Genomic DNA, 12,600 nt, shown 5'->3' with positions numbered 1-12,600 from the left:
CCCCTCGAAGAATTATTTCCAGTTTCAAGTGCGATGATTTTTCAACTTCTAAGTCAAATAAATGTTCAACTTTTAAGTTACGATTCTTTTCAACTTACAAAATTACGATTATTTTTTCAACTTTTAAGGAAGATAACTTTTCAACTTTTAAGGACGACAATTTTTCAGACTACCAAAATAGGATCATTTTTCAAACTTTTAAGTACGATCAATCTTTAGAACTTTCAAGTCGACATTGGAAAAGTTTGGTAGCTCTAAAACTCTATGAGTCATCATAAATTATGAAAACATCAAGAAAGCTTCCAAATTTATGGTACCTCTAGCGCGAGCGCCCGTTTGTTTGTGTGTATGCGTGTCGTGCGTGTGTTAATAATGATTTATTGATTGATTTACGGCTAATAAAACAGGCGCAACAGCTGTCGTCAAGGAGTTCGTTTCTGTGCGCCTAAACCGGATTATGAAGTAATATCACCTTAGGCCTATAAATATCCCATAAAAAGTCAGAACCCGTCTATGGAACCCTTGGAATTCTTCCTGTTACTCTTATATGTCATTTTGTGACTTACTTTTAGTCGAGAAGCGGAGACAGGTTTGTTTATATCTTACAACTTATTTCGAGCTTCGAGCTCAAACATATCGTTTGCTGCCATATCTCGTGTTTTCTCTTCAGAGGATCTTCAGAGGAGTAGGAGCCAGAATAATCTGGTTTACTTACGAATGATCTTTCCGAAATATGACTGGAGAGAGACAGAGAGAGACAGAGAGTTCTCTTCAGAAGAGAACGAGCCAGAATAATCTGGTTATGCACTACACAGACAGGCGGAAAGACAGAGTAAGTGGGACCGTTTCTGAGACGTTTGAGGAAAAACAATGTCTATATCTTTTTGCGCTTTTACCTGGGACGGTCACACCTTTTCCAGTACAAAGTGTTCCAGAATCACGGTCACTGATCCCTTCCAGCGTCGCTGGTTGTTTTCCAGACCCGACTCCCAAACCAAGATATACGTATGTATAGATATATATATATATATACTGGCGTTCTTATTAACATCTGTGAGGTCATGACCACAATTATAGATAAACGTTGGAGGAGTGGTTTACGTGCTCGCCTACCGATTCGATAGACGCGAGTTCGACTCCCCGCTCTGCCAACGCTGAGCAATCAGAGGAATGTATTTCTGGTGATTAGAAATTCATTTCTCGATATAATGCGGTTCGGATCCCACAATAAAAAAGATGTAGGTCCCACTGCGAGGAAAACCAATTGGTTCCTAACCACGTCAAAACATCTATCTAATCCTTCGGGCTAGCCCTGGGAGAAGAGCTGGTAATCAGTTCAGTGGTCTGGTTAAACTAAGAATACTTAATTTGTTAAGTTGCTTCGTACACCTACGCAGAAGGCTCATCATCAGCGAAGCATTACACTACTCGGCCATCACCTGTCCGATCATTGAGACTAATTCGCATCTGGAGCATCTTCATCACAATGAGCAATCCGCAAATTCATTTGCTCAGACTGACTATATTAACCGGGAGTGTCTCTTTAGTGTTCTTTATTAGAACATCATCATCTCTCTCTCTCTCTCTCTCTCTCTCTCTCTCTCTCTCTCTCTCTCTCTCTCACACACACACACACACACATTTCTTGGAAACATACCAGTACTCTAACGTTGCAAATCTCAGTGACATGTAAGTCAATATGAAATCGTATTATTGTTGTTGCTTTTTTTGTAAAAATGTTCCTAACATGTAGGATCACTGACGCTGGGCAGGAAATGAATTTTATTATTATTATTATTATTATTTTGTTAAAAATGACTGCTGCTTCAGCCCTATTAATCTTATAAAGAGTCTTCTCTATCTTTCTGATGACGGCTTTCTCGTTGTTGCTTAGACTGGCGAGCAACGCACCAAAGGGCATGGTAAAATTCGGTTGAGTCATTTGATTTATTATTGCTTATACAATTCTCTCTTCTCTCTCTCTCTCTCTCTCTCTAACGCGACGTTTCCTCCTGATCGACAGGACATTATCAAGCGATAACTGCTGAGGGACTGAATTCCAGTGTTGTTGTTGTTTTTGATTTAGCTGACCTTGTGTCAGCACGGATCTTGCTCACAGAGCAGCCCGTAAGAAATTCCAGTGTTGTTTGTTTTTGATTTAGTGACCTTGTGTCAGCACGGGCTCTTGCTCACAGAGCAGCCCGTAACAATTCCAGTGGCGAGTCCTTCTCATTTTATCGTGTGTTGCGAGCTCTCCAGTACGGTCAGAGCACTTCTCCGGTAGGTCGAGTTTTTATTGGTTCCCGGGAAGGTGACTCATACGGCGGGCGTTGACTAGTCTTGCAGACCTTCTCAGGTAGGGGGTATCACGGGAGCCTCTTGATTGGCTTCTACCTGCGTTGACGTCACATGGTATTGTTCTCATGTCCGGTGTTCGTTCCATGCGCGCTGGTACTTTCGTTAGGGGAGAGGGGTGTGGTCCTCCTCACACACGTCGGTATCAGGAACGCTTCTTGGGTGGTATTGAGGGGAGGCTTTTCTTCGAGGATGAGCAGCGCTTCTAGGAGACGCAGACGTCGTGGGTCAGGTGTCTCTCCCGATGATCTTAGTATTCCTGACGATGTCGTCTCTCGTGATGTTTCTGCGGTGTACTGCAAGGGCGTGCTGCCTAATGGCGCCCTCCTGGGCGTGGCAGGAAATCCTTTTTGACAGGCGCATCGTCGTCATGCCGATGTAAATCCCAGGGCATCCTGGGCGGGGCATACGTATCGGTAGACGACGTTGGACTGCTTCAGGGGTCTCCTGCCGGTGGGGAGGGGTTGTCTTCATCAGGAGGTCTTTCGTACGCCGATTCTTGTAGTAAATAATGAGGGACACTCTCTTTCCTTCCTCCATGGGGCGGACGTGTTCCTCTATTATTTTCTTCATGGCTGCTTCTTCTTCCTTGTATTGGTGGTGCATGAAGGCTTTATAGAAAAGTTTGATATCCTCCGGGGGCGGAATGTTCCTTCTCTCTTCCTCCGTCATGTACCACTTGTCAAGGGCGGCTCGAGTTTCTCGGTTTACGAGTTTGTTCGAGTACCCATTGTTAATTAGCATCTGGGATGCTCGGTCGAGTTCGAGGTGTGTGTCCTGCCACGTCGAACAGTGCGAGAGGGCCCTCCTGACGAAGGCCCTGACGGTGGTGGTCTTGAACCGCGCAGGACACTCGCTATCACCATTCAGACAAAGTCCGAGGTTCGTAGCTTTGGTGTAAACGGTCGTCGCCAACTTCTGATTCGTCTTCGTGACAAGGACGTCGAGGAAGGGGAGCCGATCGTTGCTGCTGTACTCGACAGTGAAGTTGAGTGCGCTGTTCTGCAGGAACTGCTGCCGAAGGGCTTCTACCTCATCCTCGCAGTCGGCTTGCACGAAGATGTCATCGATGTAGCGTGCGTATGTGTGGAAGAAAGGGTCTTCTCGCAACACAGATGTCCCCGCACATACGCACGCTACATCGATGACATCTTCGTGCAAGCCGACTGCGAGGATGAGGTAGAAGCCCTTCGGCAGCAGTTCCTGCAGAACAGCGCACTCAACTTCACTGTCGAGTACAGCAGCAACGATCGGCTCCCCTTCCTCGACGTCTTGTCACGAAGACGAATCAGAAGTTGGCGACGACCGTTTACACCAAAGCTACGAACCTCGGACATTTGTCTGAATGGTGATAGCGAGTGTCCTGCGCGGTTCAAGACCACCACCGTCAGGGCCTTCGTCAGGAGGGCCCTCTCGCACTGTTCGACGTGGCAGGACACACACCTCGAACTCGACCGAGCATCCCAGATGCTAATTAACAATGGGTACTCGAACAAAACTCGTAAACCGAGAAACTCGAGCCGCCCTTGACAAGTGGTACATGACGGAGGAAGAGAGAAGGAACATTCCGCCCCCGGAGGATATCAAACTTTTCTATAAAGCCTTCATGCACCACCAATACAAGGAAGAAGAAGCAGCATGAAGAAAATAATAGAGGAACACGTCCGCCCCATGGAGGAGGAAGGAAAGAGAGTGTCCCTCATTATTTACTACAAGAATCGGCGTACGAAAGACCTCCTGATGAAGAACAACCCCTCCCCACCGGCAGGAGACCCCCTGAAGCAGTCCAACGTCGTCTACCGATACGTATGCCCCGCCCAAGATGCCCTGGGATTTACATCGGCATGACGACGATGCGCCCTGTCAAAAAGGATTTCCTGCCACGCCAGGAGGGCGCCATTAGGCAGCACGCCTTGCAGTACACCGCAGAAACATCACGAGAGACGACATCGTCAGGAATACTAAGATCATCGGGAGAGCACCTGACCCACGACGTCTGCGTCTCCTAGAAGCGCTGCTCATCCTCGAAGAAAAGCCTCCCCTCAATACACCCAAGAAGCGTTCCTGATACCGACGTGTGTGAGGAGGACCACACCCCTCTCCCCTAACGAAAGTACCAGCGCGCATGGAACGAACACCGGACATGAGAACAATACCAGGGGTGACGTCACGCAGGTAGAAGCCAATCAAGAGGCTCCGGTGATACCCCCTACCTGAGAAGGTCTGCAAGACTAGTCAAAACGCCCGCCTGTATGAGTCACCTTCCCGGGAACCAATAAAAAAAAACTCGACCTACCGGAGAAGTGCTCTGACCGTACTGGAGAGCTCGCAACACACGATAAAAGGAGAAGGATCGCCACTGTGAGCAAGAGCCCGTGCTGGCACAAGGCCAGCTTAATCTTAAACAAACAAACAACCACTGGAATTCAGTCCCTCAGCAGTTATCGCTTGATAATGTCCTGTCGATCAGAGGCAAACGTCGCGTTAGAGAGAGAGAGAGAGAGAGAGAGAGAGAGAGAGAATTGTATAAGCAATAATAAATCAAATGACTCAACCGAATTTTACCATGCCCTTTGGTGCGTTGCTCGCCAGTCTAAGCAACAACGAGAAAGCCGTCATCAGAAAGATAGAGAAGACTCTTTATAAGATTAATAGTGCTGAAGCAGCAGTTATTTTTAACAAAACATGTCTACGAGAGGGTCTCCTTCCGAAATATTATTATTATTATTATTATTATTATTATTATTATTATTATTATTATTATTATTATTTATTATTATTATTATTATTCTTTTTTTATGAGATGCCTAGATGTTTTGCCATTTTATATCTTGGCATTATATTTGTTTGTTTGTTTTGATTTTGATGTTTAATACTACTTACAATTGATAGCTAATACATTCATCCTTTCTAGGAAAAGATCAATGGCAGATGGTGAAGGTGCTCCCAGTAAAACACAGAAGGTAAGCTTGCTGTCACATCATCTAAGAATTATACCGAAAGGGTTCGCATTTGTAACTCAAGAGAGAAAGAAAGTATCACTAGTGATTTAGTTGCCCCTAATGTGTTTCCTAGAAATGAAATGGCAAGCATGTTCCTTAGATCCACCAGATGGGACTCAGTCCACCAACTTTTCCGGTTGGGTAGCGCTGGTGAATGAGTCATTGACATGCGAGACAATGGTATCTCCTCCTGTCAACCAGACCTCTCTAGTCACACTCAAACTGCAATTCTTTTGCTGCTTGGGAGAGCTGAAATGAACGCAAGAGAGAGAAGGCTTTCACGTTGCTCGTATGTGGTATGCTAGAGGGATAGGTTGGTGTTGGGGACAAAGCTCCGTTTCGTGAATCTGTCATTTCACGAACGGGATGCAAAGTTCCGTCAGTGCACCTGATACTATTTGACTTCCCTTGCAGTTTCCCTTTCAAGGGTCCCTAGCTACAACCTCTCTCGTTTCCTTTTACTGTACCTCCTTTGGTGTTCTCTTTCTACCATCTTCCTTTCCTCAACCTTCTGACAGGTGTTTAGTAGAGAAGCTAACAACATCCCTACTTTCAATGTCCCTGATACATACTACTTCTGAATGACATAGGTCCCATCACTGACTGACTTTGGCCTGAGTTCCATATTTTATTATTGAATCATTATCCTTTATTATTGTTATTATTACAATATTAAGTGGAATTTAAAGCAAGTCCCAGCACTTGGACTTTGGCTGGAGTTCCATATTCTATTATTGAATCAGTATCTTTTTATTTTATTATTATTTTTATTATATTAAGTTGAATTTACGTAGGTCCAACCACTTGGACATTGGCCGGAGTTCCATGTTCTGTTCTATTCTTAAAAAATCAGTATACTTTTTATTTTACATTAAAAGTTGAATTAATTTTTTAGGTTGGAAATGCAGAACAGGAGATAACGAAGAGGAGGAATGATGAAGAGAGGAGGAAGATGAAGAGGAAACAGCAGACGACGACCAAAGTTAAAAAAGGGTCCAGCAGCAGCTGCTGAGAAGACGAACGATGACGAGGAGGAAAGATGATGACGAGAGGGACGACGATGACGAGAAGGAAGATGAAGATGAATAGGAGGAAGATGAGTAGTAATCTGTAAGGGTTTTAGTTGCGAATTTGTTTGCGTTAATGACAATACTACATTGAACGGTTGTAATGAAGAAAATATATGTGTTTTTTGTTTCATTGGCTTTCTGTAACCTTTTTCTTTTACAGTGCTATACAGACACCACTTACTTACAAAGGTGGTTCATACTCTTCGTGCCTTTTTAGTTTCGACGACAGTATTAATGTAAATTGATGCAGTACAAGGTTTTCCACCTAGTACTCATACAATCCTATTCATACAGAATAGATCAAGTTTATGTTCCTAAGTAGGATGGTGTCTGTAAAGTAGGGTTGTTTGAGTTTCCTCTTGAAGTATGGTTATTTGTGTTTTGCAGTCAAAAGGTTCCAAAATAATAATTTACATGGAATTAGGCACTCAGTCATCACTGCTGAAAGTCATTAAAAAGGTGTAACGGACAACACCCGCTCATATACGCATGAACTATTTTTACAGGTTGAAAGTCTTATGGAAGAAAAAAAAATAATACTAAGGAAAGGTTTGTATCCTGGGGCCTAAGTGGTGCTGCAAAGACCTTTAGTAATGCATAGAAACATGCCAAGGGTCACTGATAATGACTATGGCTACAGGTCCAATAAATAAAACCCAGTATTTTAGGGTACAAACTACCGTAGTTTGACCGATGATTATTCCCTTTTATTAAAAAAATTCAATGAATGTAGTTGGAAGAGTTTCCCCAGGACAGTAATCTCAGTTTTGAAATGTGAAGGAAGACCAATTAGGAATTGAGTTTTGCTCCTTCCTCTGCCATCACAAGGATCTTACGGAATGTATTTCCAATTTCTAATATATGTGCGTTTCCCACATTAAGCTGTAGGTCCTGTTGCCCACGTAACCAATTAGTTCTTAGCCACGTAAAAATACCTAATTCCTTTTGGGTCAACCCTGAGAGAGGCTGTTAATCAACTTATGGTCTTGTGAAACCACTATTCTTACCTTAGAAATTAGCTATTCAAAACTGCCCAGTTTTACCATAGATTAAAATCATTGTTCTTTCAATAAATTATAAAAATCCCACTATTGGTCAAATCAGTAACAAATAAACCTTGCCCTCTCTCCCAGTCTGCCATATCCGTCAATTATATCTTGTTTCCCTTATGGTGCCATGGTCCATCAGTTGCACCTCATGCTGGGCACTGTAAGCATTACCTTGAGGGTTCTTTTGTCAACATCCATTCATCCCCATCCCCCTTTTATTCCTTACCTCCATTCATATTCAAATTTTTTTCCCAGTTCAGCAATGGAAAAAGATGACTCGTAGGTCCATTTCTTGGCCTTTGGATGAAGGTTTTCTATTCTACCAAGACCCTTTCTTGTGAAGCCAAGGGCAACCATAGAGATGGCAGGTGTGGCACTGGATACCCAACACTCATTTTACTTTAAAACAATAACTGATCATTACCAATATCATTAAAAACTTCTATAAACCGATTTAAGTTACCATCGCCTATGTACATCATATTATTACATAAGGATTAGTTATCCGGACCTCTGATGTGTGTATGTATAGTCTAATGGCTCTGCCAAAACAAAAACTAGAAAATAGAGATTTTGCAGAGTAATATGGTCTCACTAAAATATGTATGAACAATTGTGACATCCCAAAAAGGTAATGGTTAGAAACAAATATTGTGTACCCCATCACTAAATGTGTATCATGCCATATAATCCTTAAGTTGGTTGTTGGCCAAAAATGAGGCTGCCTCGGTGGATTTCCATTTTGCTGTTGCAATGCAAATGACAATCTGTTATTGAAGTCTAACCTATTGGTCCTTCCCTACAAGAGACTTTAATGATAAACGCTTTGTGAATACTTTTCTGTTTGAGTGTCCCTTCTAAAGAGGCTACCGTGACGGTCAGCCAGTCACTCTATGACTTCCCCTATTAAAATTACTTAAGGTTCTTGGCAGCTTCCTTCATCCCCATCTGCAACAACTTTCGTTCCTTTTACTGTACCTCCTTTCTTATTCTCTTTCTACATCTTACTGGTTCCACCCTCTCTCTACACTTGATTCAGAATAACAAAATAAAGCAAAAAAAAACAAAAAAAAAAAAAAAAGAAACTGTGAGGCTTCCTACTGTTACGCCTTTCAGTACCCCTTACTTACTGTTCATGTTCCTTAGGCGCTGAATGACCATTTGGAAATATTCAGCACTAGGCTTTTGGCCTATATTCTATATATTCTATAGTGTACAGTAACCCCCGTTTGTCAGATGTATTTTGGGTGATTGATTGTGTAGGAATGAAAGGTCAATATTTTATGCCCAATCTTGTATGCAAGAAAACAATGAGGGAATGATAAGAGAAAGTGTTCTCCAGGCACAGCTTGTCGTCTCCATGACGTTTTAGTTTGTGAGGATTTTAGCTGAAGTGCTTGCAAATGTCATTATGCAAATTGATTTCACAAACTTATGCAGTTAAAGGTGTCGCAATCAAGATTTTTCACCTCGAGGAAATCCTACTGATCACAAACACGAACCAAAGAGCATTCCCTAGATTTGTCTGTGACTTAAAACAAGGTTGGGTTTTTGTGACAGATTTTAGAGCTTCTGAAAGGATTAATGAAGATATAAACATTATGTGAAATTAATGGTCTTTGGCAGCGTCCCTTCTGACCCCAGCTGCAACTACTTTCATTCCTTTTGCGTGTACCCTCTGTTTCATATTACCGTTCCTTCCATCTTGCTTTCCGCACCCTCTACTAAACATTGTTTCATATGAAAATTGACATAATATTGATAGCAGCACTGCGTGGGGATCATAAATGATATCAACTCGGAGAGAGCAACGTAGGACTACTCTTGACCTCACACAGCAATTTTAATGTAATTAAAAGGTATTACAGCAGGTAACTTTTAGATAGCAAAAACACAAGAGAAGTTTAAAACACTGAGTCCAAATTTTATTTATATTCTCCCTGATCAATAAGGCGCAAGTGTAGTTCTTGTCTTTTTAAGATTATATGGATTTTGGATGGGCGAGGTATTACCCTAAATGCCGGATGGTACTCGGCATATGAAAATAGAATACTAAAATATGATTTTGATGTCTGGACTTAGTCTTGTAAGTATTGTTTAGTGAAAAATATAAAAGTAGAAGTATATCGGAAAGCAATTGAGACATAAAAGATTTACTGTATTGAGCATGCAGTTAGTTCTTGATCGTGGACTGATTTTTTTTCACAGATTTTAGGAATATTCTCTCAATTGAGTATTGCTTTCCTGTTTTGTATGGGATTCAAAATGTATTTTTCTTGTCTCTACACAAACAGAATGTAGTTGCAAATTGCCCTGTGTATTTCTGCATGCAGCATGAACGCATACTACAACGATCTCTGAAAATTTTCGCCTCCTGCTAAGAAAGAACCAGAAATTGGTTGCAGCTGCCTGTGGTATTAACAGGATGATCCTGCTTTCGTCCATTGAAGCGACATCCCCTATGAAAGAGAATGGGAACCTAAGGTATGCCCAGTTTGTTGTAAGGTATTATTTTAAAAATGCATATTGAATGCTTGCATAATTTTTAGTGTAATCTAGGGACTTAGAGCACTTTACAGAAACACAAAGACTCAATGTCTGATGAGAGAAAGTCCTACCCCATTTCAATCTATTCAACCATGTTTATTGAGATGACAAAACCGCTTTCCTGGAAGAACTGAGATTGTGCTCACACTTGGAGAGAGAGAGAACTGACTTGAAAGAAACTTGGGTTCACAGGCACTTCAGTTCTCTTACCAACTGGGTATCAGAATATCTTTATACATATTTACGTTCCACATGAAACTAACTTGGAGGTGCTTGTAGTCCAAAGAACCCCTTTCTAAAACAGTACAGTATATCAATTTGTAGGTACAACCTAATCTTACTTTTATATTACTGTTAGTTGAAGAAATTTTAACTATACTGTGGAGTTGTCCAACAGGATACAGCTTAAGAATACAGCACATAAAAAGCAGGCAATTTCACTTTATATGTAGACCCTTGGAAGGAATTCTTAGTCCTAATATACATATCCTTTCATTGTTCTGTGGGCATTTCTTATTCTGACCAACGATCATAGTTCCAATCCAGTTGGGCAGGTTTCTCGCAGATATATCCTGTTGGTAGAATAGGGTAAAGTTCTTATCATTCTTTCTTTCTAGAGGAATAATTATTTGAGGTGGACAAACCTTGGTTGACTTCTAAACTCTTGACTGTGAAGATGATTCAGCTTTTATAGATCAAAAAGAAAATGTACTTTCAGAGCATTGTACAGTAATCTCAGAAATTATTCATGGAGTGGCGTCACAGCACAAGGCGGTAGTGCTGTAACATTTTGTTCTGTTTCTAACTCTTGTTACAAAGAATCCTCCAACGAATTTACAATTTTTTTAGCTTCAAAAATGATCAAGTATTAATTATTCAAAAAAAAAAAGGTTTGACATGGAATCATAATCATAATCATGATCAGCTACTGATGCAGTGGGAGGTTGAAACTAACATATATTTGGAAACTTGATTTCAGTCAATGGCCACTTTCGTGGACTTGTTCAGTATGAATAATTTCATCCGATGAATAATAAGGAATCCTAACCTGAACTCCATTGCACAAACGCCGATCTTGAAGCGACCGTCTACGTATTTAGAGAAATTGACACAGTGTTCTTCGTGAATTGGGTTGTTGGGCTCGCCTTCAACCCACCTGGAGGGAGAAAGATAACAATGTTGAGAAACGCACTTCAATGTCATTGACGATCATGTTAACAACTAGAAGAGTCTAGTACTAAAAGGCTGCCAGTGGCCTCCACCACTTGTCCTAGTGCCTGAGGTAGGATTATATACCCTGTCCAAGAATGAACAGCATACGATGAAGGAGAATTAAGAGTCCCATCTGAAAGCCCAATACTTTTTTTTTGGAAATCTGTTTTCATCAGTAATGCTTAATAACTTTTGAATGGATTGATCTTCTCAAATAGTTCATACCACAGAACCTACCTGGCAGTCTGGAGCCACAAGTATTGGGGTCCTGCCGTGTGATATACATTAGCGTGATACTGTGGAGAGTGTAAATGGTCCTCTGGTTACTCTGTTATCATTTTCTCAGTCGTCGAAGTGCAGATCCAGTGAGTCTGTGACCCTTTGCACGATAATTAATTCGAATTATGCTTCTCTTCTTCCTCTCAGTTTTTCTTGAAATAAACCTAACGCTCATTTCTGATCTAGTACTATTTCATGAATCCGAATTCTATTACGTCAACTTCAAGCTCTTACCATGATTCAACGTTTTTGGTGGATGGTGCCATCTGCCACCCATCTGTAGGCCCTTCTTCCTGCAGGTCATTCAGTCCTACTACATGTTGTGACCTTTGTGAAAGATCTGCAAAGAGAAAGAACTGATTAGATTGAAAGGAAATTATTGTGTTCTCCATGTTCGTCTCATGCCACTCAATTCTTGAAAACGGAAGATAAATTTCAGCAGTCAAGAAATTTTTATGGAATGGGTGATTTTTAATTTGTTTGTAAGTTTGATGATATATTATTGTAGCTTTGCTCCTGTGTAACGCATTTGAAAGATTTTGTTTGGGGCACGAGGTGGTGACCATAAAGGAAAGGCAACCTTATATGGTAGCAGGGGACTTTCAGGGCTTACAATGAATAATAGTAAAGCAACTTCCTTATAATTGTATTAATGTTCAGTAATATTAAATGCCTAAAGATCAAAGTCTTTGGCTGGGTCTATATGCACTTATTTTCAGTGACTATCTGTCTGATGAGCAAGTTGATGGTACCACCGTAGTGGCTGCCTGAATATAATTTAAACTCAGACACTTGTTACTCACCACGGATGAAGTTGTACTCCTCATCGCGAGTGATTGTTGCCAAGCGGAATCCCTGGCTAGCATTTTCTGACGGCTCTGTTCTCATTTGATGATGTCTTTGCCAAGGAAGTAACAGGAGGATCTCAGCTTCATCCACCGTTTTCCCACCATACAGATGATCTGGAGTCAAAGTAAGATTTTCTTAGCAGCATTGAATGTCATTCAGTTTTTAAGATGGTTTATCTCTGGTTTGCTCCTCATTTGGCAATGCCAAGTCCACCGCATTGGTCTCTTGGGGCATGGC

General features: G+C 41.5%; 1 non-coding gene across 1 annotated transcript; it reads left to right on the top strand.

Annotated features, from left to right (window-relative positions):
• Nucleotides 1-5,443: 5,443 nt before the first annotated feature.
• LOC135201100 (small nucleolar RNA SNORA53) lies at nucleotides 5,444-5,575 on the top strand. Its single transcript, XR_010311450.1, has one exon. It is a non-coding gene; the product is annotated as a small nucleolar RNA SNORA53 (small nucleolar RNA).
• The last annotated feature ends 7,025 nt before the right edge of the window (nucleotides 5,576-12,600 follow it).

This window comes from Macrobrachium nipponense, chromosome 27 (genome assembly GCF_015104395.2).
Source record: "Macrobrachium nipponense isolate FS-2020 chromosome 27, ASM1510439v2, whole genome shotgun sequence".
In the NCBI taxonomy this organism is placed as follows: Eukaryota; Metazoa; Arthropoda; class Malacostraca; order Decapoda; family Palaemonidae; genus Macrobrachium; species Macrobrachium nipponense.
The sequence above is the reverse complement of the archived record's forward strand: the minus strand, read 5'-3'. Positions and strand labels throughout refer to the sequence as shown.